Source organism: Pristis pectinata, chromosome 3, assembly GCF_009764475.1.
Source record: "Pristis pectinata isolate sPriPec2 chromosome 3, sPriPec2.1.pri, whole genome shotgun sequence".
NCBI classification, from domain to species: domain Eukaryota; kingdom Metazoa; phylum Chordata; class Chondrichthyes; order Rhinopristiformes; family Pristidae; genus Pristis; species Pristis pectinata.
Window position 1 is genome coordinate 73,948,703 of NC_067407.1, and position 24,630 is coordinate 73,973,332.

General features: G+C 40.6%; 1 protein-coding gene across 7 annotated transcripts in view; it reads right to left on the reverse strand.

The window, feature by feature from the left end:
* The window catches only part of agpat4 (1-acylglycerol-3-phosphate O-acyltransferase 4 (lysophosphatidic acid acyltransferase, delta)), a 138,621-nt gene that overhangs the window by 78,525 nt on the left and 35,466 nt on the right, over positions 1 to 24,630 (reverse strand). The window contains exon 1 of one of the 7 annotated variants that reach the window (XM_052012213.1): positions 9,064 to 9,134. The exons of 5 other annotated variants lie outside the window; for them this stretch is intronic. The gene's annotated coding sequence lies outside the window, so the exon portion shown is untranslated. Of the gene's footprint in view, positions 1 to 8,786; positions 8,892 to 9,063; positions 9,135 to 24,630 lie in introns of those variants that run through there. One more of the 7 variants, XM_052012214.1, reaches the window with a different exon arrangement.

The window sequence follows — 24,630 nt, forward strand, 5'->3', positions numbered from 1 at the left end:
TGTGAGCGTAACCAAGTACGGAGGCTGGTTCTGGTTGCCCAGTTCATGGGTTTGGAAGATAGTGTTTACTTCTTCACACTGGCCATCTCCGTGCATGGGTTGATAGCTGCATTCTGTTGTTTCCCATGGCGCATTGCTTTGCAAAGGACACCTTTGAGGTGCCCAACCTTCTGGCAGACGGTCTTTTGCTGCTTGCAGTTGAGCACTGGACATGACTTTCACCACGTCAATGGCATCCATGAAGGCTGATGTGATTTGATTGGAAGCTGCGGGTCTGCAATGCTGACAGACATCGACATTTTCAGGAGGGGGCTCTCGCTCCAGTACTGCCTGAATAAGTGGTGATGGGGATGGCTGTATCTGCGCAAGGCCTCTCTTCACTACCTCCGTGACAAGCTGTGGAGCATGCTTTGTCCCAGGACAAGTCAAGCTTTTCGGATAGGAGGTTCTCACGTGTCTTCTCATCATAGACTGATAATTAAAGCTTGAATAAGCTTCGCTGCTTCAAATTTGTTCAAATGGATATCTTTGTACTTGCATTGCTGCACAACCAGAGTTAACCTTGTGATGAAATCATCTACATTCTCGTCGTGGGTCTGCCGCCACTGCGAGAACCTAAAGTGTGCTGTAAAGACATTGTCCTGCGTCTCCCAAATGTCATCTGAAGCCTCAAACGTGCTGGTCAATTCAGATTTGTTCTGTAAGTGCAGAGTGTCAAAGTATTTCTGCCGAAGTTCTCCCAAGTGCATGCAAAGCAGCTTGAGTTTTGTTGCTTCCTCTAGTTCTGCCGGTGTTAAAATTGTGAGAAGTTCAATGTAGTCCTGGAAGGTTTTCTTCCATTGTAGCTAGGTTTCCAGTGTTGGTTTTGCTATAGCTCCAGCCCAAAATTCAGAGAGGCCATTCTTGTTTCTGACTTCGTCGCCAATTGTTACATATGCACGAAGCAAGAACAACAACAGTCCAGTAGAATACACATTTTTACAGAGCCATGTTAACCAAAGTAAAGAAACTAAGCAACTTACATTTGTAGATCAATGAGAAGGCTGGACACAAAAGCGCAGAAGTCCCCGAAGTCCCGTGCCAGAAGTAAACGTTCCTCGTGTAAGAGAGCGCCATCACTCTGCAGAGTGATCAACCGGCAAGCACACGCATTTGCTGCATTCGCCACGTTCTCCATACAGTCAACAAGCAACAGGAACGAGGACTGCCTATGCAGCCGCTTAATTCTCCTCTACTTTTCTACTCCTTTTAACAGGTAATAATTCTATCTCATGTCAACATTACTACTCAGCAGTCCAATGTCATCTTGACACTTTCGCTCCCTAGATTCTTATATTTGTCTGAAAATAAAAAAAGCTTTCTCCTGCTCTTCCCGAAATCAGGCTACCATCTTTGGTTCCCCTTTCTCCACTTCCTCTTGGTGACAATCATCCTGAATCCTAGAATCTGGCTTCAAACAGAAAGACTGAAAGCTTAAGGCTTAGAAAAGACTTGTTAGTCCATTTATCAAAGTTCCTGCTATGCTAACAGCTGCATCTGGTAACCAATTTGCCTTGAATCTTTTTTTTAAATTAATTTTTTTTTAATTTTATTTACAGCGTGGTAACAGGCCCTTCCGGCCCAACAAGTCCGCGCCGCCCATTTCAAACCCAATTAACTTACCCGTACGTCTTTGCAATGTAGGAGGAAACTGGAGCACCCGGAGGAAACCCACGTAGACACGGGAGAACATACAAACTCCTGTCAGACAGCGACGGGAATCGAACCCCGATCACTGGCACTGCATAGCGTCGCGCTAACCGCTATGCTACCTGTGCCTATATAAGTAAGTTCAGCATTTCCTCACTATGACCTCCCCTCATCAAGCCATTTCATTAATTACCCTCACAACAGTATTTATCCATATTGAATATACTTCCTCTTCAGAATTAAACCAATCCGTCCTATAGTTTCAACGAATGATTTCAAGATAAGAAGCTGATCATTTAAAACTCAGGTACGAAGAATTTTTATTCCACCCCCACCCCCCACCGCAGAGGGTAGTGGATATCTGAATTTTCTACCCCAGGAAATTGTGGAGGCTTGATCATTTAAAGTGGAGGAAGATAAGTTTTCAAGAGATTGGGGGACTGAGGGCTATGGGGATCTGGCATGGAGGAGTTGAAGCCTGGGGTAGATTAGTCATGATCATATTGAATAGCTGGGTAGGCTCGAAGGGCAAGGCAGCCTACTCCTGCTCTTACTTTGTGTCCTTTATTGCTCTCCAATTTCAATACAAATTAACCCTGTCAGATTTATCTGAACTACGCTGCTTTGGATATCTGCAATTATTAGTTCCCCAGAACTGCGCCCTACCAATGACCATTATCGCACTTCCCAATCCAGAATATTCTCAATTCACAGATATCCTTTAGGAGCGAAAATCTATCTGCTCTACTCCATGTTATTCCAGGCACACTAACTAGTAATTGCTTTTTTGTGAGAAACACGTAAAGGAAAAATCCATTGATCTCATCCTCACCCAAGTCTACATGTCACAAATATATCCATGTTAGGATAGTAGTTACCCCACAAGAAAAAAAGACTAGGTTGCACGCATGCTGTATGAAATTATAACTCACGCTAAACAGGAATAGATTGAAAGGCTTAAAACTGAGCATCCATGAGATACTGTGGGTTAGCAGCAACAGTAGAATGATATTCCAATATAATCTGTACTCTCATGCGCCCAACACATCCCCACACTGTCATCATGCAAAACAGACCAACCCTGGCTTGGAGATCATACAGGAGCAGCACCGATTAAAACAAAAATGGAGATGCCAGCTGGGACTGCTGAAGTCCAAAAGCAGCATTGTATATACTTACTGGCTCCCCAATTTTGTGGGGCAAATGATAATTAGTATTTGAGAGACTAGGATATAAAATATATCCTGCAAATGGGTGTAATGACAACTTTGTACAATGATAAATTTGTTAGGGGACTGGTAATTAGGAACCTCTGCTAACAACCTAGTTAAATGACTTCCTCAACCAACAGATCAGATCCAATTGCAAAATGCTGGTGGCCATGTTAAATAATAGGCAGTAGAGGCTCGAAACAAATTCCCATCCTCTATGCTTGACATGAAGACAAGGACTGAAGTTGTTTATCTTCAGCCAGAAGTGTGGAGTAAAAGATGATCTAAGCTATGCCCAGCCCATTCACAGAACCAATTCTTCAGCGGTTTAATTCCATAGTATGTAAACAATTGAGAAAAACAAACTATGATACCCCCAACAATATACTGGATTTTTCAAGCTCTCAAAAATCGCCATTCTTCCAGGCAAGCTGTCTCAACCCATGCTATTTAGGAAAAGATAGCCTGCTTTACTGCCAACCTATCCATCATCTAAACCACTCTGTCCCTGGCATATGCAATGTATACTGTCTACAAGATGCTCTACTGCAATTTGCTAAGTTTTCTTCCTAGCAACACCGATCAACACTCTCTTCCCTCCCCTGCCTCCCACAAAACACACAAGCTCCATCAATTCCACTTTGTCTGCTCAGGTACAAAAGAAAAACCCAATCCAATCTGAGCCAATTTGAACCTAACCAAAGCATTTACTCCCCCCTCCCATACATGGCCCAGAGCCACTTGCAGAATATTGTGACTGGACGCTGACACCAAGTCAGCCTGCTACTGTCCGACTGTGACACCAACATGACATAAAAGCAGATGTCGAGGAAACCACTCTGATATCGTTATATTTTCCCATGCATGTTTAATTTATGTTAACTAAGTTTGTTAATATACTTTTGTAACGGACTGTGCTGCCGCAAAAAGCTAATTTTCATGGCATTTATACCCCTTGTATGTATGCCTAATGACAATAAACTTGAACTCAGGCATCATTAAACACTCCCTGGGCAATGTCATCAGCTGAACATAGCATGACAGCAAAATTGAAACACATGTCCAAGAAAGTAAAACACAAGGCAATCTCTTACCAAACATCACACACTGCCACCCAAACCAAATGTAAGATGCCACCCAGAAAGCATATTTTAAATTCTAGTCAATTTCCCCCATTGATCCTTCAAGGCGCAGGTGTCACCCTAACTAGGGCACCAAACAAACATGATGATGATACCTGAAGAAACTAGTCACCAATCATTTAACTGACCACCTCCTGGGCAGTACCAGCACCAGATTTTGGTGAACTTAAAACATACCCAAGCCCAGTCAATATTCCAGTCCCTTGTTAGGTAGCACACACTGCTACTGACATCGGCAACCAGATAAATTACTGAAATGGGCCCATGACCCAACCCAAACATGAATGCTTCAGCAGAATATACACCCAAGTTGAGCCCAGCCCTGCAGAACAGGATGTTGCCACAATTGTGTTAGGCAGCCATGCTATACCTAGAAGGACAAGGGTAGCAGACTTATGGGAATAACACTCCCATGTTACGCACCAGTCTGATTTAGAAATGTCATAATTCTTTCACGGTTGCTGGGTCAATAATGAGGTTGGGCAATAAATGCTGGCCATTCCAACAACACCCACATCCCATGAATAAAAATGTCTTATTAACACAAACCCTCTGTTCCCTATCTCTAGCTTGCTCTTCATTTCATCTTGCCACAGCAATGAAGTACTTACAAAACAAAAAAAAAGATAAAAACATTCTATATTTCCTTAACAATTTGATGCACAAAATGCTTTTTTACCGAGACAACTGTAATCAGATGGCATTCTCCATATAACTGAAGAGTTACAATTCAGTATTTGCCTACACTATTACAAAAAGTCAACAGATTAAAGACAAATGTTTGAAATTTTAAAAAAATGTTGTAAAAACACTGGTCAGCAGTCTTGTTTTATTTTAATCTTTATTCTCATTTATTGTAACCAATTTCAGTTAACTATTATGTTACACTATTCACATTTGCTTCTCAGATACCAGTTATCTTATTATCCTCACTTCCCCCATGCATTCCTCAGCCCTCCCTCCCCCACCGCCTCCCTCCCCCACCGCCCATGTTTCTTATTTCCAGCAGGAAATTGGATGTCCACTACAAGAAGCAATGTCTCAGAAAGAAGACATCCATCATTGGGGACACCCACCATCGGGGCCATGCCCTCTTCTTGATGCTGCCATCAGGCAGGAGGTACAGGAGCCAGAAGACCCACAGCTCAAAGTTCAACAACAGCTTCTTCCTCACTGCCATCAGGTTCCTGAACCGACCTGAAAAACACTAACACTACCTTAGACTATATTCCTTTCTCTCTTTTAATTTGCACTAGTGTTGTGTTTATTTTGTCATGCAAGTTATGTATAATTTATATTAATTTAAGTTTGTTAACTTGTTTGTAACGTACTGTGCTGCTGCAAAAAAGCTAATTTTCAAGGCATTGAAAATGCCATGACAATAAACTTGAACTTGAAGTCATTCTAAACCAATTTTTCCCTGTTCTCTGGCACTCCTTTCATTCCCCTACTTTTAATTCCCCAAATATAAAACATTACTATTTTCTCAGTTGTTTTTACATCTTGCCTAATCATCTTCCCATGCAATGCTCAATTTAATTTTTGCCTAATCCAAAGAGCATGCTAGGACATAGTCTATTCAACAGTCTACAAATCTAAATAATTGATACTGTTGTCTTAGGTGTGGTCATTGACATCTGAACAGCTAAACAAAATGCATGAAACCTCCAGATATAATTTCTACCACTAAACTGAAAATTACTCTTTCATTCAAAAGTGTTTCCAGTTTACATCTTTTGTCTCCCACAGTTTACTGCTTACAATATTAATAAAATCTGCAGCATAATGCTAAAGAAGTAAAGATTACAAAATTTAAGAAAATTGTTCTTCAAAATTTAAGATTTTCAATAGTGACATAAGGAGTTTGCGTTGGCTGACATTTCCATAAACAGTGAGCACAGATTTAGGTTAGCTATTATGGAAACCTGATGAGAACATTTTACTATATGCAAGTTATGATGATCTGGAATGCCCTGCTTGAAAAGTTGGTAAAAACAGATTCAACAGTAAACTTCAAAATGGGAAACAAATTCAGAGCTATGAGGAAATAAAAGTGGGACAATTCGGAACTAAAGGAATTAATAGAATGTTTAGAAGTCATAGCTAATTCTCTACCTGTAATGGCATCTGGGAAAAAAAGTCAGTGAGAGACAGGGAGGGGTGAGAGATGGCCAGACAGGGAGCTGAAGGGAGGGTGTGCAGGCAGGAATCTGACAGGGGTGGAAGGAGATACAAAAGTAGGGTGGCAGAGAGGGAGCTAAAGGTGAGGGAAGAGGGAGGGAGCGAAAGAAACTATCAAGGAGATAGATGGAAGAAAACTGATATAAATCATAGTATTTTACATACACATTATAATCTTAAAAGGGAAATTAGAAATCTCAAACTTGCTCAGGAGAAAAAAATTAATATCTGAAGAACTAACTTCTTTAAGCCATATATTGTAGTACTACTTTCTGGCTCGTTTTAAACACATCAAGTTATAACCAACACATATACAAGTCCAAATAAGTTATATACCAAAACACAGAAAATAAAGCTGACGTTTAATGAAAATTAAAGGATCAACTGAGTGTGAAAAAGGCTAGCGTCCTCAAATCTATGCACAATGAAAGCAAGGTACGTTTAATCTCCAATTTCTCAAAGTACAATCAGACAAAAGTTAATGCCAAACCAAAGGACGATTTTAAAATGAAGATCAAGTGGAATTACAGATGTAATTCCAAAGCAGAGAACCATAACACCTGAGAGTATGGCCACCACTCATAACAGTGAAATAACTTGAGTTCTGGAATAATTATACCAGGATATAAACTGTGATACCATGAAGCAACAAATGCAAGGACAAAGATTTAAGGCATCTTATATAAGAAGACATCAAAAGCCAAATTTTTTTTTACATTATCCCTTTCAGAATCACTGCTTAAAAACAATGCATTCCTGCAAAACTAACTCAATCCATTTAAAATCATAACCAACAGTTTCTATAGCAGACATCACGTTCACTATCACAATTACTTGCGATGCTTTGGCATACTATAGATTGATGTAGTCCTACCTATGGGTAGGAGATTACAGCGTTTAATGTGATCAGTACTTCTCCTTCAATCAATACAAAAAGCATTCATGTAGTCATTGTCATGTTTAGGGAACTTTGCTGTGCACAACTTGTCTGCCCCACTTACTACATGCATAGTTGGGCAGGGCCAGGGAGGTGATTCAGCTGAAGGTACACTTAGAAAGTTAAAGGACAAAGTGATGTTGCAGGACAGCAATGGGCAATGACCAGAATCCTTCAGGAAACACAAGAATATACCTCCAAACGAAAATGGTAAAACAACACAATTAAATGTTTGCATCTGAATACACACAGGATTTGTAACGAGAGGCAAATTAATGCACAAATGAAAATAAATGGGTACAATCCAACAGCCACTACAGATATTTGGTTGCAAAGTGACCAAGCTTGGGAATTAAATGTTCCATGATATTTTTCTTTCAGAAAAGATGGACAAAATGAAGCCCCTACAGATATGTAAAAAGAGTAACCAAATTTAATGTGCTTCCTGACAGATTGAAACACGAAAATGATACTAGGGAATAAGGGAAAAAAAAAGAGAAATTAAACAAATAATTTGTCTGTCTTCATGGAAGACACAAAAACCTTCCAGGAAACTACAAATCTAGAGTAAATTAGCTCCAAGAAATTAGCTGGGGCTAAAAGGTGACGTCCCTAGGACCCGATGATGTGATTATGTAAGCTTGTGTCCTGGGGTTTAAGAAAACAGCTAAGGAGATACTGAATGTGCTGGCTGTCATCTTCCAAACATACATAAACTTTGGAATGGTCCCCACAGATTGGAATGTAGGAATTGTAAACCCACTATTTAAAAGTGTGAGGGAGAATGAGGAATTGCAAACATTAGTAAGAAACATGGTGGAATTTATTAGGTGGTAACAGAACACTTGCAATACAATAGTAGAATCAGGTAGAGGTTGAATTTAGAGGGAGAAAGTCACATTTGACAAATCTGTTCAAGATTTTTCTTTTAAAAATAAAGGCGAGAGATTCTAAAGTGTTGATGTTCAAAAGGACCTGGTTGTCTTTGTACAGGAATCACTGCAAGTTAACAAGCATGTACAGCAAGGAATTAAGCAGCCAAATGGGTGTCAGCCTTTTGTGAAGATTTAAGTGCACCAGGATGAGTCTCACTCCAATTATATTGGGGCTTGGTGAACCAGTATCTGAAATAATTGTGTACAGGAATGCTGCCCTACCCAGGGAAGAATATGCTTACATTTGAGTGGGGCAGCAAAGGCTCACCGGTTTCATTCCTGGAATGGTGAATTTTTCCTATTAGAGGGGATTAAGTAAACTGGATTTACAATCTTCAGATTTTAGAAAACAAAATGTGGGAGGTTATCTCATTAAACTATACAAACTTCTTAAAGGGCTTGAGGGGGTAAATGCCGGGTGTTGAAGTCCAGGGGTCACGGTCTGAAAATAACGGATCGGCTATTCAGGAAGGAGTCAGATTTCTTTACCCAAAAGGCGGTGATTCCCTGGAATTCCCCACCTAAAATGCAGTGGATGTTCATCGCGGAGCATTTTCGAGGCAGGGAATAGCTGGATTATCAGAGATTAGCGGGGATCAAGGGAATATTGGGTTACAGCTGGGGGAAGTGGCACAGAACGGGCACGAGGGGCCGAACGGCCTACTCCGGCTCCTTTATCGTATGTTCTTACTTATGGAAATTCCGTCGAGGCGGGGTTTTCATTCCCTCCGCTTGCCGCTGCCGGCGGTTACCAGGAATCATCTCAATTAACCACGCCGCGCCCTCGCAAACCGCCACGTCGGTAAACGCGCGCGCCCGCGGTCGGGGCTCGGCGCGCCCTCGCGCCGCACTCTCTCCCCCCGCTCCCGCGCGCACCACTCCCCTCCACCCACCGCTCCCGCGCGCACCACCCCCCCCCCCCCCCCACAAGGCAGCAAAACTTTTGCGCAATTCAACGAAGTGCCAACCTTTCCCCACTCCGACTGCGTGCCCGAATCCACTGCTAATGCTCCACCCAGGACATCTTGCTGAGGGCGTGAACACGTTTGGCGGGAAGTGCAATCGCATTTTAGGAGGTGCCACCTTGAACTAATTCAAATTTTAAATGTTGGGCTAATAATCAATAACCAGCAAATAAGTATCAAAATGCTGCAATTGCTGAAAATGTTGGCAGGTTGGACAGGAAGAGAAACAGACGAATCAGCTGAAGGGGCTACAACCTGAAACGTTAACTCTGGATCCATTTCCAAAATGCTGCCTGATCTATTTGAGATTTTACAGCATCTTCTGTTCTTTTTTTTCCCATTGCAAACCTCTTACCCGCCACCCAGAACTTAATACCAATGTAATTGATGCAAGTTTTCAGTCAGGTTGCCTTCTTGTGCTCTCAGTGACAATAACTGTCTGTGCTAGCAGCAAGCATAAAATACACCTCAGTTCAAAACAAGTTCTTAAAAAATTCAGAAAAATGCCAGAATTAGGCCAGGCAGCATCTACTGGGAGCAAAGCAATTAATATTTCAGGTCTACGAACTTGCATTAGAACAAGGAGTGGAATATCCCAGGGATACAAAATCACACAGAACATGCTTTTAGATTTGAAAAACCAAAATACCGGTAAGAAGACAAGACTGGAATAATTTCATTATTTGATATTGTTGAATTCATTGTTGAGCCCAGAAGGCTGTAATTTGCCAAGATCTTGTTTCACATCATGAGTACTGAATTGGAAGGGGTGCAAGAAAATTGCTGCTTCACTGGGAAGGAGTTTACAAGTTCATAGAATATGGGAAGGGCAAAGTTAAAAGGGCTTCCATCTCCTGTGGTTGTATATAAAGGTGCTGTGAGAAGAGGAAGCATGGAAATGGAAGAGGTGCTTTTGAAATTTTTAATTTGTTTCAAACCTAAAAGCATGTTCCTTGTGATTTTGTATCCCTAGGATATTACATTCACGTGTTTTAAATGCAAGGCATATGTGAACATACCACACCCCTCCCATTTACTATCTGAATCCGAGATCAAACTTAGATTTTGTTTCATAGATTGCCTTATCATTGCAAGGGTGTGGACATTGGGTCTGGATGCCTTTGCAGCCAATGTCTCTGAAACAGATATCCAGGCATCTGAAGGCAAGGTTCTAACAAAAAGCCTAAAAGCTAGTTAGTATGTGAAAAGAGCACACGTGATGCAGCAACAAGGCCCATAACCACGGTATTCTTCAAGTCCATCAAGACCATTCATGCTAAACATCTAAGGGCCCATCCCACTGAGAGCCAAGACCAGAGGATACCTGAAGGACAGAGAAGCCTGCTGGAAGGAGGACTTCAAAGGTTTCCCCAACAGAGGCTCCCAGCCTTGGCAAAAGGTCTAGAAGTCCATCGAACCACCAGAGCGCAACAAGTAGCAAATGAAGTACCTCTATGTTCAAGTACTTTTGGAGAAATATTTTAGCATGAATTCACCATCTCATTTGGGGGAGAAAGAGCATGTCAGGGAGTCTCACGAAAGGAGACAAGTCTAGCGAGGTGTCTGCCTCTGGGAAAGTAGCTGCAAGGAGCCTCCTACCAGTGGCTGAGGTGTTCCTCTGAGTGGCAACGTGGATTCTGTGTATCAAAAACACCTTTGACACTATAGCTATCCTCAGAAATTGTTTACTATTCTACGTATGCTACACAATGACAAAGCAAGCCAGGATCCTAACAATTGGATCAACACAGAACTAATCCCAATGCAGACAAGGGTCAAGCAAAGCTGTATGATCACACCAACCCATTTGGTCTTCAATACATTATCACACTTTATCACCCACAAGCTTCTCAAGAGAGTGGACAACTGGGAAATTATTCAATCTTTGTTGTTTCCACTTAGAATCAACATTGGTCATTAAATTATATTATGCATCATATTTTGTATGTGCACATTCAGAAATCAAACTTCAAATCATTGTGACTCTTTCACTGAAGCACTAGGAAGGGCTCTACACTAAGCATCCAGAACACACTGTCCTCTATCAATCTGTCCTTAGCGCTCAAGTCCCTTGGTAATCAAGATCCACAAAAAACCCTTAAAACCTCATCCTTAATCCAGAGGGAACGTCTACAACAATGATGCCTTTTGGTCTTTCGTACCCAGTGCCTGTTGGTTATTTGTACAGACAACAGTTGACATCAGGCATTACTTGAATATTTTTCATGTTCACACCAAAGAGTGCGCACAAGCATTATTTCATCAGTGGTTGTGTGGAGCATGTTGATGCTCACTTAAATGGAAATTGTCTTCTCACTCCCTCACATGCCTCATTTACAGCTACAATTGCTTCATGGTAATGAGAGCGAAAGTTGATTTTTCCCCGTTATCCATACACAGCTGTGGAGCTCCTGTCAGCAACTTATCATGCTAATGACCCGGTATGAAAATATTTTTTCAGCCACAGAAGGACCATTCACAGAGGCTTTAATCAACTTGCAAATTCTTCAACTACTTCATACTGTTCTCCAGGGAAGGGTGCAGGTATGAAAGTGCCAATTGGGGACATCTTCAAAATAATCTGTGCAGTATCAGATAGCATCATGTTTTTGTGCAGAATGGATGAAAAGAATTGAGTAGACCACCATTTACAGGCAACATAGGGTGAAAAGTGGCACTAATCCCACGTTCTTCTACAATGCCTGATCTGGCAAGGTGTTTGTGCATTTCCCAGCATTATATTCAGCTATCATACACCTGGTGTTCAAACTGTTTGTAATTTCTTCCTGTTTACTCATATTGCAATTTTTTTCTGCAAAGCTTTCAGAGCTGACTAGATACATGACCTGTCAGTCCGTCCTCACTTCCCCAATAGTACCTCTGATGTCTCATCCAAGAAACCAGATCATCTCTGGCCTCCAGTCATTGACAATGTGTTTTATTTTGATCAAGACGCACTTCAATTGAGGACTCAAGTTCTACAGCCAGTATTAGCTTTTTGCCTGTGGATAAATAAGCAACTATTCATGGCAGGACTTCATTCCAATAGTCAAATATGTGGATTGTGGAAGCAGGAAGGAGTTAATGTACAAGTACAGGTTAACAAACAGGTTCAAGTGGGTGCAACTTTTTTCAACCCCCCATTTCTAGTCAGGAGACTTTTTATTGATTTTTTTGTGAAATGGGCATCATTGGCAAAGTCAGCATTAACTGTAAATCCATCATTGCTCAAATAGGTAGTAGCGAGCTACCTTCTTGAATGGTTGCATCTTCCTGGTGAAGGTACTTTCAGAAGTACATTCTAATGCTACTGGATGTTTATTAACTGGATGTACTTTGGCAGTTACCTGAGAATGTGGGAAAAATGCTCATGTTGTAATGGTACTGGGATAATGTGGCTAGAGGAGTACAGATTTTCATTATTAGAGCCAGGATGTCATCCAATCCCATAACGCTGTGTGTAGCATTCAAACTGATTCTTGATATCACGTGGAGTGATGCAAATTGGCTGAAGACAGGCTCCCATGAAAATTACAAACTTGCTGATCAAGTTAATTAACTTTCTATCTGCAGATCTTCTGGACAGCTAGCAATACATTGTAAATATTGTAGCAAATTCCAAGGAAAAGCTTATCAGGAAGTGTTGGCAAGCCACTTAAATCAGCCACCTTCCAGACACTTGTGCAAAATGAAAGTCATGATTCTTCCCAAGTCAAAATTGAGAACAGCAGAAGGATAACTAAATAGAATGAATGTAAACAAATAGCACAAGCTCAAACTCACTGTAATCAATTATTCTTAAACTGCTAGGTAGAGATATCTAGAAGACTATTCAGTCTTAGTTCAATAAAGCTTCCTATTGTTACTTCATTATGTTACAGAGCATGATAAACTGTCAGTAATTTCAAAATGCTATCTGGTATCCCAGATATTGCTTGTTCCAGCTGTACAGAGTGGCCAGTTACAGCTCCAAGCCATCATAAGCGCAATAAGAGGCTGTCGAGGGTTGAGAAATACAGTTAGGTGTTGGTGATGGAGTTGCCCCAAGGGTGGCAACGGCAAGGCAAGATTCCTACACATTTTAAAGACACCAGTAGAGCCATCCTCAAGCTTCATGAAGGCAATCCTCACATTAGCTTTTAACGTCAGGTTTTACATATTTGCTAAATGCCACCTGTGGGACATACATACACACATGAATTTTGGAAAAGTGGTGTCCAGACATGTACTGCAAGCTGTTGTGCACATCCACGCACCTCTGTGCATATAATTTATTCTGAGGACCCACACAAAACAAATACACTGATAATGAAGTGATACAAATTTCCACACAGAATTTTATGATGGAATCATAGACATATACAGCACAGAAACAAGCCTTTATGGCCTACCTCATCCTTGCCGACCGTGATGCCTATCGAAGCTAATCCCATTTTCCCGTATGTGGCCTGTATTCCTCTACTCCTTTCCTATCCAAGTACTTATCCAAATGCCTTTTACACATTATAATCGTATCTGCCTCCACCACCTTCTCTGGCAGCTCATTCCAAATATTCACCACCCTGTCTGGAAAAACTTACCCCTCCAATCTCCTCTCATCTTAAACTTGTGCCCTTTAGTTCTAGAATCCCCTGCCCTGAGAAAGAGATCGACTATGTATGCCCCTCATAATTTTGTAAATCTCTAAACCTCCTACATTTCAATGAGAATAATCCCAGCATATTTAATTTCTCCAGATAACTGCAGCCCTCCATTCCAGCAACATCCTGGTGAATCGCTTCTGCACTTGCTCTGTTGCTCTCATATCCCTCCTGTAGGATGGCAACCAGAACTGTACACAATGTGCAGTCCTTTCTCACTATCCTATCCACCTGTGTAGCCACTTTTGGGGAACATGGATTTGCACCACAAGGTCTCTCTGTTCATCAGTGCTCCCTGCCATTTACTCCATGTGTCATTCTGGAATTTGACTTTTCAAAGTGCATTACCTCACACTTATATGGATCAAGTTCCATCTGCCACCACTCCACCCAACTTTCCAGCTGATCCATGTCCTGCGAGGTCCTTAAACAATCTTCCTATCTATGGCTCCACCAATTTTCATGTTGTCTGCAAACTTACTAATCATACCTCTTACATTCTCATCCAAGTCATTTACATACATTACAAACAATAAATTTCCTAGCACCAATCCCTGTGATACACCACTTGTTATAGATTTCCATTAAGAAAAACACCCATCCACCTCTACTCTGACTTCTATCACCTAACCAATTTTCAATCCAGTTTGCCAATAGGCCTCAGATCCCTTGTGCCTAAACCTTCTGGCCCAACCTACCATGCGGAACCTTGTCAAAACCTTAGTACAGTCCATACAGACAACATCAACTGCCCTGCCTTTAGCCCCTTCGATTACCTTCCCAAAAAACTCAGAATTATGAGACATGATCTCCCGACTAAGCCATGCTGACTCCTCCTAATCAGTCCTGATCTAAGATAAATCCTGTCCCTCAGAATCTTCTCCAACAACTTCCCTACCACTGATACAAGGCTCTCCAGTCTATAGTTTCCAGGCTTATCCCTACTGCATTAGTTATTCTCCAATCTTCTCATACCTCACCCTCGGTTAACGAGGATGCAAAAATTTCCATCAGAGTCCCAGCAATCTCCTCTCTTGCTTCCCTTAGCATCCTGGGATAGATTCCATTCGACCTTAGGATTCAACCACCTAATGTGCTCCAATACACTTCTAGCATTTCCTTCTTTCTGATAAAGATGTGCTCCACAATATCAGCAAATCCCTCCCTTACTCTCCAGTTTCCACATTCTCCTCCTTGGTGAATACTGATGAGAAATATTCATTTAGGATCTTGCTCATCTCCCATCTCCAGACGTAGACTGCACTTCTGGTCCCTGAAGAGACCTATTCCTTCTTTAGCTACGCTCTTGCTTCAAATATAAAATATTTGCGGGAATACATTTAAGACAGAGATGAGGAGAAACTGCTTTTCCCCCAGAGAGTAGCAAATCTGTGGAATTCTCTGCCCAGGTAAGCAGTAGAGTCTACTTAATCTTTAAGACAGATAGATTTTTGCATAGTAGGGGAATTAAGGGTTATGGGGAAAAGGCAGGTAGGTGGACCGGAGTCCACGGCCAGATCAGCCATGATCTTATTGAATGGCAGAGCAGGTTCGACGGGCCAAATGGCCTACAGCTGCTCCCATTTCTTACGTTCTTGTGTCTTTCTTGTGTGTTCTTATGTTTTAGGATTGTTTTTAATCTTACTTACCAAAATCATTTCATGGTCCCTTTCTGATATAATGTCTTTTTTTAAATCTCTTACATCTGAGAAATCTCAAGTGATTTGTTTGATAACAATTTCCTACACCTGACATACGTTTTCTTCTTTTCCCTGATCAAACCTTCAATATCCTTTGTTTCCTGGGTTCCCTAAATTTACCATCGTATGCTCTCTTTGCCTCGAACTTTAATTTTCACTTTCCTTCTGAATCTTTTGTAACCAGCCTGATATTTACAACCCAACACTTGTTACAAGCAGACTTTTATTTTGCTTTATCTTCCTCTGCCTCTCTTTCATCATCCAGGGAGCTCTGGGTTTGTTTGTTCTTTCTTTGCCCATCATGGAAATGTCCTAACTCTACCCGAATTCTCTTTTCCTTAAAAGCAGTCCAGCCCATCAACTTTTGGTTACAATTTATCAAAGCCAGGTCCACTCATTCTATTGACATTGGCCTTTTTCTATCAATTATGTTTATTTTCCCATGGTTAACAAAATATTAAAATACTATGATCACAATCTCTTAAATGTTCCCCTACCAAAATCTGGTGCACTTGCTTCACTTTATTCCCCAGAATCAGATTCAGCAATGCCTCCTCTTTGCTGGAGCAGAAACATCCTGCTCTAGAAAACTGTCCTGGACACACTTGAGAAACACTTCACCCTCTCTGCCTTTAATACTATTATCCCCAGTTTACAGTGGGGGTAATTAAAATCCCCCATTATAACCGTGCCATAGATTCTGCACTTGTCTAATTGCCCAGCATATTCACATCCATTATTCATTGGTCACCTTTATAATATACCTAGCTGTGTAATGTTCTCTGTTTCTCAGCTCTAACTAAACAGGTTCTGTTTTTAACCCCTCTCTGACATCCTCTCTCTAGCATTGTAATATGCCCTTTAATTAATTCTGCTACCTCCCTTTTCTTCCCATCCCTCTTGAAAACTTTGTATCCAGGTATATTTAATACCTGGTCCTGCCCCTTTCTGAGCAAAGTTTCTGTTATCGCCACATCATATTCCCACATGTCTACTCTGTGCCTGTGGTTCACTAACCTTATTTACCAAACTCAACACAGTCACAGGAAACCACATTTAATTGTTACTTCATCTACTTTTTTTGCTTTCTCCAGTAAAATCCTTACACTGACCTAATCTTGTGTGGAAAAAATGTTTTTTTTGTTTTTACCTTTAATTTTATCTTATTTTTCTCTTACTCAAACTTTTTGCTAGTGCATTTTATGCTTGTAGATGCTGTCCCTTCCTGATACACTATTATCAATGTTGTCACTGCCCTGCACCGCAGCATCTGATTGTCTACTCTCCATACCATCCTGGAGACAAGCCTACACAAATCCCCTGTCAAATTTTTTCTCATTTTTCTTTACTTTGCAGTCCCCTCCCACCCCAAAGTATAACTGAGCTGCTTGTGTTCCCATCACACTTCTGGCTCTGGCTGCACTCTCCTGAGAAAATACCACCCCTCCCCCACCACATGTATCCACAGGGAAAATGTATTTGTGAGAGAGATGGACTCCAGGGAACCTCTGCCCATATAATAGTTACAGCTATCAAGATTCTGAAATTTCCACTATCATAGACAAAAATCACCCAGATTCTCTGTCATCCATTAGAGGTTCTATGAAGCAGATATTCATTGTCGTATAACTGCATCTACAACATGTCAAAAGATTGGGTGGGGAAAAAAATTAAAGAAATGCCACACGTCACATAGGTGATGCACATATACTGTATATGATCCAAGTTACTGTATGTTTAAACTTTCATTTTTCCGATTATGACATGTTTAGCAGCAATACTATTATAGAGCATAGAGCAAAGTACAGGAAATTTATGCTCCCACTTCCCAATAATAAACTGCACAAATGGCTATTGATGCTAAATGGAGAGAAAGATTGAATAAGTCTTTCATTTATGCAGCATCTTTCAAAATGTTTTGCAACCACTTTTGAAATGTATTCATTGTTGTAAAGTAGCATGAACAGCAAATATTAGCCAGGACACCATATGGATGGGGGTGGGAGCAGCAAGCCTGATTTACATCACAATAGCAGCAAGAAGCGAAGCCAACACAAATCCTACATCAGCGTACATTAGTTCTGTACTTGTGCTAAGATGCGACATGTTAAGCTTTTCATATCACCAAGGGACAAAATAATCAACGTGAAAAGTTCATCCTTGAATTGACAGCAAAACAGGGAGATCATTTCTCCACAAGCTTCAGGAATAGCTCGACAACCTGGTTTACAGATTGCAACTAGTAAAATTTTGGATTGTATCACTCCCACTTTTCCCTCCCCCCACCCCACCTCATTCCACATGCTCTCGAATCCCACATGAGCCACAATTCAAAGTGAGACACAGGACACAGCATATGCAACATAATTTTCTCAAAATCCCACAGTCCAAGTCTCCAAATTTAAGCCATCATCCATTAACAAACAAAATGAAATAAACAAGAGCACAGTTTGACTGGGAGCTGCAGTCAATTTAATCTAGTTCTGCAATTTGCATAGATTATGCCCAGGCAAAATCAGAACACCTGTGCACTGTGTAAATCAGTGTAACAGTAAATCCACGCCAATGACCAGAAGGCATCATTCAATCTTTGAGTTTAGATAATAGCAATTAAGTACTTGAACACTACTTTCGACGTGTGATGTCAGGATTTCACAATTGTTGAAATATAGCTTTACAGCTTGGTTCCAGTCACTTATAATGTACCTGTAATGTGCTTTAAAAGTTTGTTTTACAGCTAGGCTTTGAATGGGGGACAGTACATTCCAAATTAACATTAATACCCAGGCCATTGCTTTGCTGCATTGAAGTTACACCTTTATGCTTATCACAGACAGATCTTATCAACTGCAAAATAGCCTCAATGCTACCCACTATGTTCACTGCATAAATCATAAATATCAAAAGAAATTATGATCACTTCCCAGCAGAACTTCACAAAGAACCTCTTATCTGTGTGATATGCCAGTCACTATAAAGCATTAAATCAACACTGAATTGACGTTTGTCTATAAACACTTCTTAATTTGTTAAGAATGTGAATAGAGTGGCCAAGTCAAGAGGGATAGCTCCAAATGGAATGTCAACTTCTGGCATCATTCATTCCAACAATAGTAGAAACGATCTTCCTTTTTTTGTTTTCCTTTTCCTCTGGACAAAAGCAAGTGATGGCTGGATCTGCCCATTGATTAGGTCCATCACTGCTGTAACCATCTCTACATCAGCAAACGGGATAATTGTTAATGTAAGACAGTTTAAAGGGCCCTCAAAGTGAGATGTTAATTATGACAGATTAAATTACAAGTCACTGGCTCCAGGATTCTGAGCAAAAACAAAATTTGTATATTGCAACTGCTCTGTTCATCTGTGCCTCATTTTGTTAATGGATGATAGCTTAAATCAGAAGAGTTGGACTCCAGAATTCTGAGAGAAATGGTATTTTGTATATTGCAACTACTATGCCCTGAGCCTCACTTTGAATCTGTTCAAGAAAACAGCAAGTGGGGAGGTAGTGAAAGGGCAAGATGGAAATGATGGGTAAAAGTCAAATCCTCATTTGTTGGTACCTACCAGTCAACAGTAGTATCCGGAGTAAAACAGAAAATAGTGAAATTACTCAGCATAATAGACAGCATTTACAGAGCAAGAAACAGATTTCTACCATGTGCAACGTTTTGCTTTTGGATTAGGAGTACATGGATGCCCAAGCCAGAATTCATTCCCTATCCGGATCAGGTCCTAAACACAATTTATCTCACAGGCAGGAAATCCATATTAATTTCAATGGATTGCTCAGTGATAGGAGGTGAGACTGAAGTAATGTGGACAGGAAGAAGTGTGAAGAGAATTGCTCCTTTTATAAACACACACCCTATTTATTTTTTTATTTCTCATGAATATAATGACCAGTAAAAAGGAAAGACTTATCTTTACTCTTGATGTGGACATATTATGTCCTTGCACATAGATTAAAATTGTTAATTACAGTAGGGTGAAGCCCAAGATTCAAACTTCCAGGCTGGGATTTCCACATCAATGTTCCAGATGGAATCCAGTAGCAGTGCCATGTCTTGTTGGGATTTCCCAGCAATCACCTCTCCAATTCAATGGCGATGCGAAGCCTACTGACTAGGAAGCCAAATGGAAAGTCTATATTTTTTTTAGTTACTTTAATGTGTTTTAATTGCCTATGTTTTTAACTTTATTAGCGAATTTGTTTTTTTTAGAAATATCTATGACATTTAAAAACTATTTAGGGAGCTACAGTCTCGCACTGCAAGGTCTCTGTACATCAACTCTCCTCCGATGGTTTCTGCTACTTACTCTACATGTCGTAACAGAACGTGTCCTCCCAAAATGCATCATCTTACACTTATCTGGATTAAGTTCCATCTGCCACCACTCTATCCAATTTTCCCACTGATCCATGTCCCTGTGTATCTTTAAACAACCTTCTTCACTATTTATGACCATCTATTACATGAAGTACACATTAACATTGTAATTCTGACAAGAATTTCTAGGACATGATCTGTACATCTGGATTTCATTGTGGGAATGTGGCTGATGCCAAGGATATCTCATGTGATCCTGATTAAAGGAAGGTGCCCAGTGGTGGTGATTGCACTTGTGCTCCAGTTTATTAGCAATTCATGTCCTCTTAATGGATAAATACAACAACGTGATTGCAATGTATAAGAGGCATTTAGACAGGCACATGAGTAGACAGGGAATGAAGAAAAATAGACCAAATGCAGGCAGATGCAATTAGTTTGGATTGGCACGGTTGGCACAGACATAATGGGCCAAAGGGCCTGTTCCTCTCCTGTACTGTTCTATGTCCACTGTCAGTTTTCTTACTTTAAGGTGAACAAGAAAACCAATTCTTGACTACCAGATTTTTTAAAGCATTGAAATATAACTACTTACATCATTATCTTACATAATACTAGTCATACAGAGGGCAGTGGGAACAATAAGACAGTTCATTTAAAAAAAAGAGCAAAACAACATTTCACAGCACAACACTCTCAGGTATCTCACTGGGGCTAAGATTAACTGGTTAGCCAGAGTCAGGCAAGGCTGGAGAACAAAAGATGAAATATATGAGGTATTTAACCAAGTGGCCACTTCAACTTCCCCAAGTGCCTCATTAACTTATTTCAAAGTGTTTACATTATAGAACTCACAATAACTTAAGTGTGACATGCATCAGTCCCTGAAGATCAGACACAGGAAGATTAAAACATCAAACTAAACCAGTTTCTTTACTCATATTTCTTTTCTCTATTTCTCGATACAATTAACTTTTCACCTGATTGTAATGGGATGATACAGGATGTGGTAGCCTATAGATTGAAAATTGAATTTTAAATCATGACCATTGCTGCAAAACATATCAGAATCAAGTTTAGAAACCAGCCTTTAATATAGAGTTTGGACATCTCAGTGTGGAATTTTTACCTCATAATAGTCAAGCTCCACATACTCACGTGGGGGAGAAATCAAGACTTATGCCTGTAACTGCCCCCAAGCCAAATTTGGAGCCTGCACACAACAATTAGCTTACCAATGGCTCCAGGGGACTTGGATAGCAATAGCTTTAATCCTGGGGAAGGAACACACAAGAAAATAGCAGGAGTAGGCCATCAGGCTCTTCAAGACTGCCATTTAATATTATCATAGCTAATCTGTGCTGGCCTCAACTCCTCTTCTGTGCCAGTTTCCTATACCAGTCTATTCCTCAATCTATCAAATATTCATCCACCTCCAGTCTTAATGTCCAAGTTCTACCACCTGCCAGGGCAGAGATTCACCAACCTCTGAGGAGAAATTTCTAAATACCTCACTTCTAAATAATAGGGCCCTTATTTTTGTTGTTATGTCCTCTTGTCTGAGACTCTCCACAAGTGAAAAACATCCCAACAATCTACCCTGTCAAGCCCCAAGAATTTTATATGTTTGACTAAGTGCATTCCTCAATCTTCTAAATCCAAGCAATACAGACCCAAACTGTTTTAGTCTCTGTCGAGCGACAACCATCTCATCCCAGGAATTAGCCTGGTGAACCTCACTTTGGTCTAGCCTCCCGATTTTTAAACTCCAATCCTTTTGTAATAAAGGCCAAAATGCCATTTGCCTTTACTACTTGTTGGACCTGTCCGCTAACTTTTTGTGATTCATACACTGGAATACCAAGATCCCTCTGTACTTCACTCACTTGCAAGTGGACAACAAATCATGGAGGTAGAAGTGGTGGGAAATGTCTCCACAAGAGCAATCTGGCGCTGAGCAGCACTGCTCATCTAGGTCAGTCACAGCTCAGTGGATAGTACTTCACTTCTGCATGAGTAATTTCCGAGTCTAAACCCCAACAGAGCCAACATTCAGTTCAATTGTTAATCTAGGATGTTATTTTCCCTTTCCCAAGTTTGCATGTTAATAATTTGAAGAGGAGCAGTGGGTTCCCTCAGTGTACTGTCCAATATTTATTCCTCAAAGGGACATTATTGAAAATAATTATCTGGTTATTATCACACTATTCAGAAGATTTTGCCAAGTACCAATTGGCTACCTCATTTCCCTACATTGCAATACTGTCCTTCAGCTAGAAAGCACTTCGGAATGTCCCAAGTACAAATACTTTTTTTCTAGATGCAACAAAAACTATTTAGCTATTTCCCTGGGGCTATTCCCTCTTCATCACCCGGCTAACATTGTTTAGGCTGCATGCTCCCCCTCAATGGGACTCCAATTTTGTTATAATTGTAAACAATAATTTGTACTTTCAAGAGGTCTTCTAATCGATTTGAGAAGCAGGCCCTACACCCATTTACAGTATAGGCCAGGCTGGCTACTGCACCAGGCAGACCCTGGGCATCAATGTGACATGTTTAGGTACTCGTATATCACAACAGTAACCCCCCCAACCCCATCTTCCCTGCACAATTTTCAGCAGCAGGGCACCCAAATTAATTATATTTGGAGTTTCTAATATACATAAATGCTTCCATCTCCTATTTTTAGTAAGAAACATTGTGGGCTAATGAGGAATGTAATGAAAAGACCAATCTAATCTACTGTGGCATTCAGTGTCTTGAACACTGAGTTCTCTCTCAGGTCACAAGATTATCAGTTGAATAAATGCCTCAAACCAGTTGCCATCAGACTAGCGGAGAAATCTGACAGACCAAACCGGATACACATGACACAACGCGATCTGGGGATAAGGCAGGAACTAGGCACTGAACTGAATGATCAACCATTACCGTGATGAATTGTGCAGTAGGGCCAAATGGCCTACTCCTGTTTTCTATGTTTCTTGGCTCTACACCAATCTTCTTGGTGCTCCCACAGGCAATAACTTATTCCTGCCTGTACGTGTAAAATATGACAACTTGGGCACAGCGACTGAACTGCCATCTCACTCAGGAAGTTCTCTCACTCTGCACGGAAGGCCAGTAGTATTCAGTTGGCTTCCAAGTTTCCCCTTTGGTATCATCCCTTGTTATAACTATAACCTCCAATCTAACATCCTTACATGGCATCTTATAATGTAACTCTAACATTCCAGAGATCAGCACCTACAAGCCAAGCCATTAAGGTACCAAGCTCTAGAATTCCTTCACCAAATCTTCATCCGGCCACTGTCTGTAAGGAGTTTGTACGTTCTCCCAGTGCCTGTGTGGGTTTCCTCTGGGTGCTCCGGTTTCCTCCCACATTCCAAAGACGTATGGGTTAGGAAGTTATGGGCACGCTATGTTGGCGCCGGAAGCGTGGTGACACTTGCGGGCTGCCCCCCAAAATCACTACGCAAAAGATGTATTTCACTGTGTTTCAATGTACATGTGACTAATAAAGATCTTAACTTATCATTTGGTCATCTGCCTTCATTTCTCCTTCTTCATTTCTGTCACTTTTTCCTCTGACAATTATGCTCCTGTGCAATCCATTGGGACATATTAGAGTAATAAAAAACACAATATAAATGCAAATTGTTGTTATTATTTGTGCATTTTAAAGTTGCTGCTGTTGTGAATGTTATAACTGGCTAAAAAAAAAAGCAGATACGAGAGGCCTCTACTATAGAGTTACACATCTGCAACTGAGAGCAGGTTACCCACTCTCCTTTTCCACAGAGAACTGTGTTGGTTACCAGCGAGGAAAGCAACAAGTGGAAAACAAAACAAGGAATTTATTAGAAGTAGCAGCACACCATGGGCAAATTAATAAATCAGAACAGCTTAGTTCTTGGAAGTCAATAGCAAAATTTATGAAGAGATTGCAGAATATGTTCAGTTTGGATTTTATTCACTGTTTTATACAAGAGATTGCCTCTTTCAAATAAGTTCTTCTACCTGAAGCAGAGACAGCAAAATAAAGCACTAAAACTACAGCACAGTACCTACTGGGAATAAAATGCTCCAAGAAAGTATACCAAAAGGTGGGGGAGGTGAGAACTGGTCCATGACTCTGCTCCGCGCTATTTGATCAAACGGAAGCAATTGCGAATTATGTCAATTTAGAGGCACTACCCTCATGTTCTATTTAGCAAGAAAAACAAATCAGGTACAATTTTTATCTTTAAGTATGTCACAATCAATTTTTGACTGTTTTCAAATGCACAACCCTAAACAAACATCTGGCAATAAATTAACGCGAGGACAGCACCCCTTTATTTTTCGTTTAAAACTGCTGATTATAGTCATGCTTCGTACCAAGCTCACGTATCCAAGGGCATCAGGTTATGATCCTCTCTGCTCATCTAAACTCGGCCCAACAATGACATTCAGAGAACAATAACATTCAGTTGAGATTTGAACCCTAGAAATAAGTATTATAGTTTGGTGTTTTCATGGTGGTGTCTGCCAAATACATAATTTTGCTGGGTAACATCTGGAAAAAGGTTATTTCACCTGTCAATGCCAAAAATACCATACTTGGGCATTCCAACAGAGTAGCACACCAGCTAGAGATGGAGAAATGAATAGACTTTGAATTTAACTCCCATTAAACCAATGAAACTGCAATTAACAAGTGCACGTGCTTTACAATCCTTATAGATTGCCAATAGTCACTCTCAGAGATGTGCAACATTGTAAACATTAATGCATTTTATTCTAGAACAGCGTGTCTCCATAACCAATGACACTTCAGAATTGGAAAAGATCCCTGGGAGCAGCAGAGTCAAAGAAGGTAAACTAACATTAGATGAGGTACAAAAAGAGAAG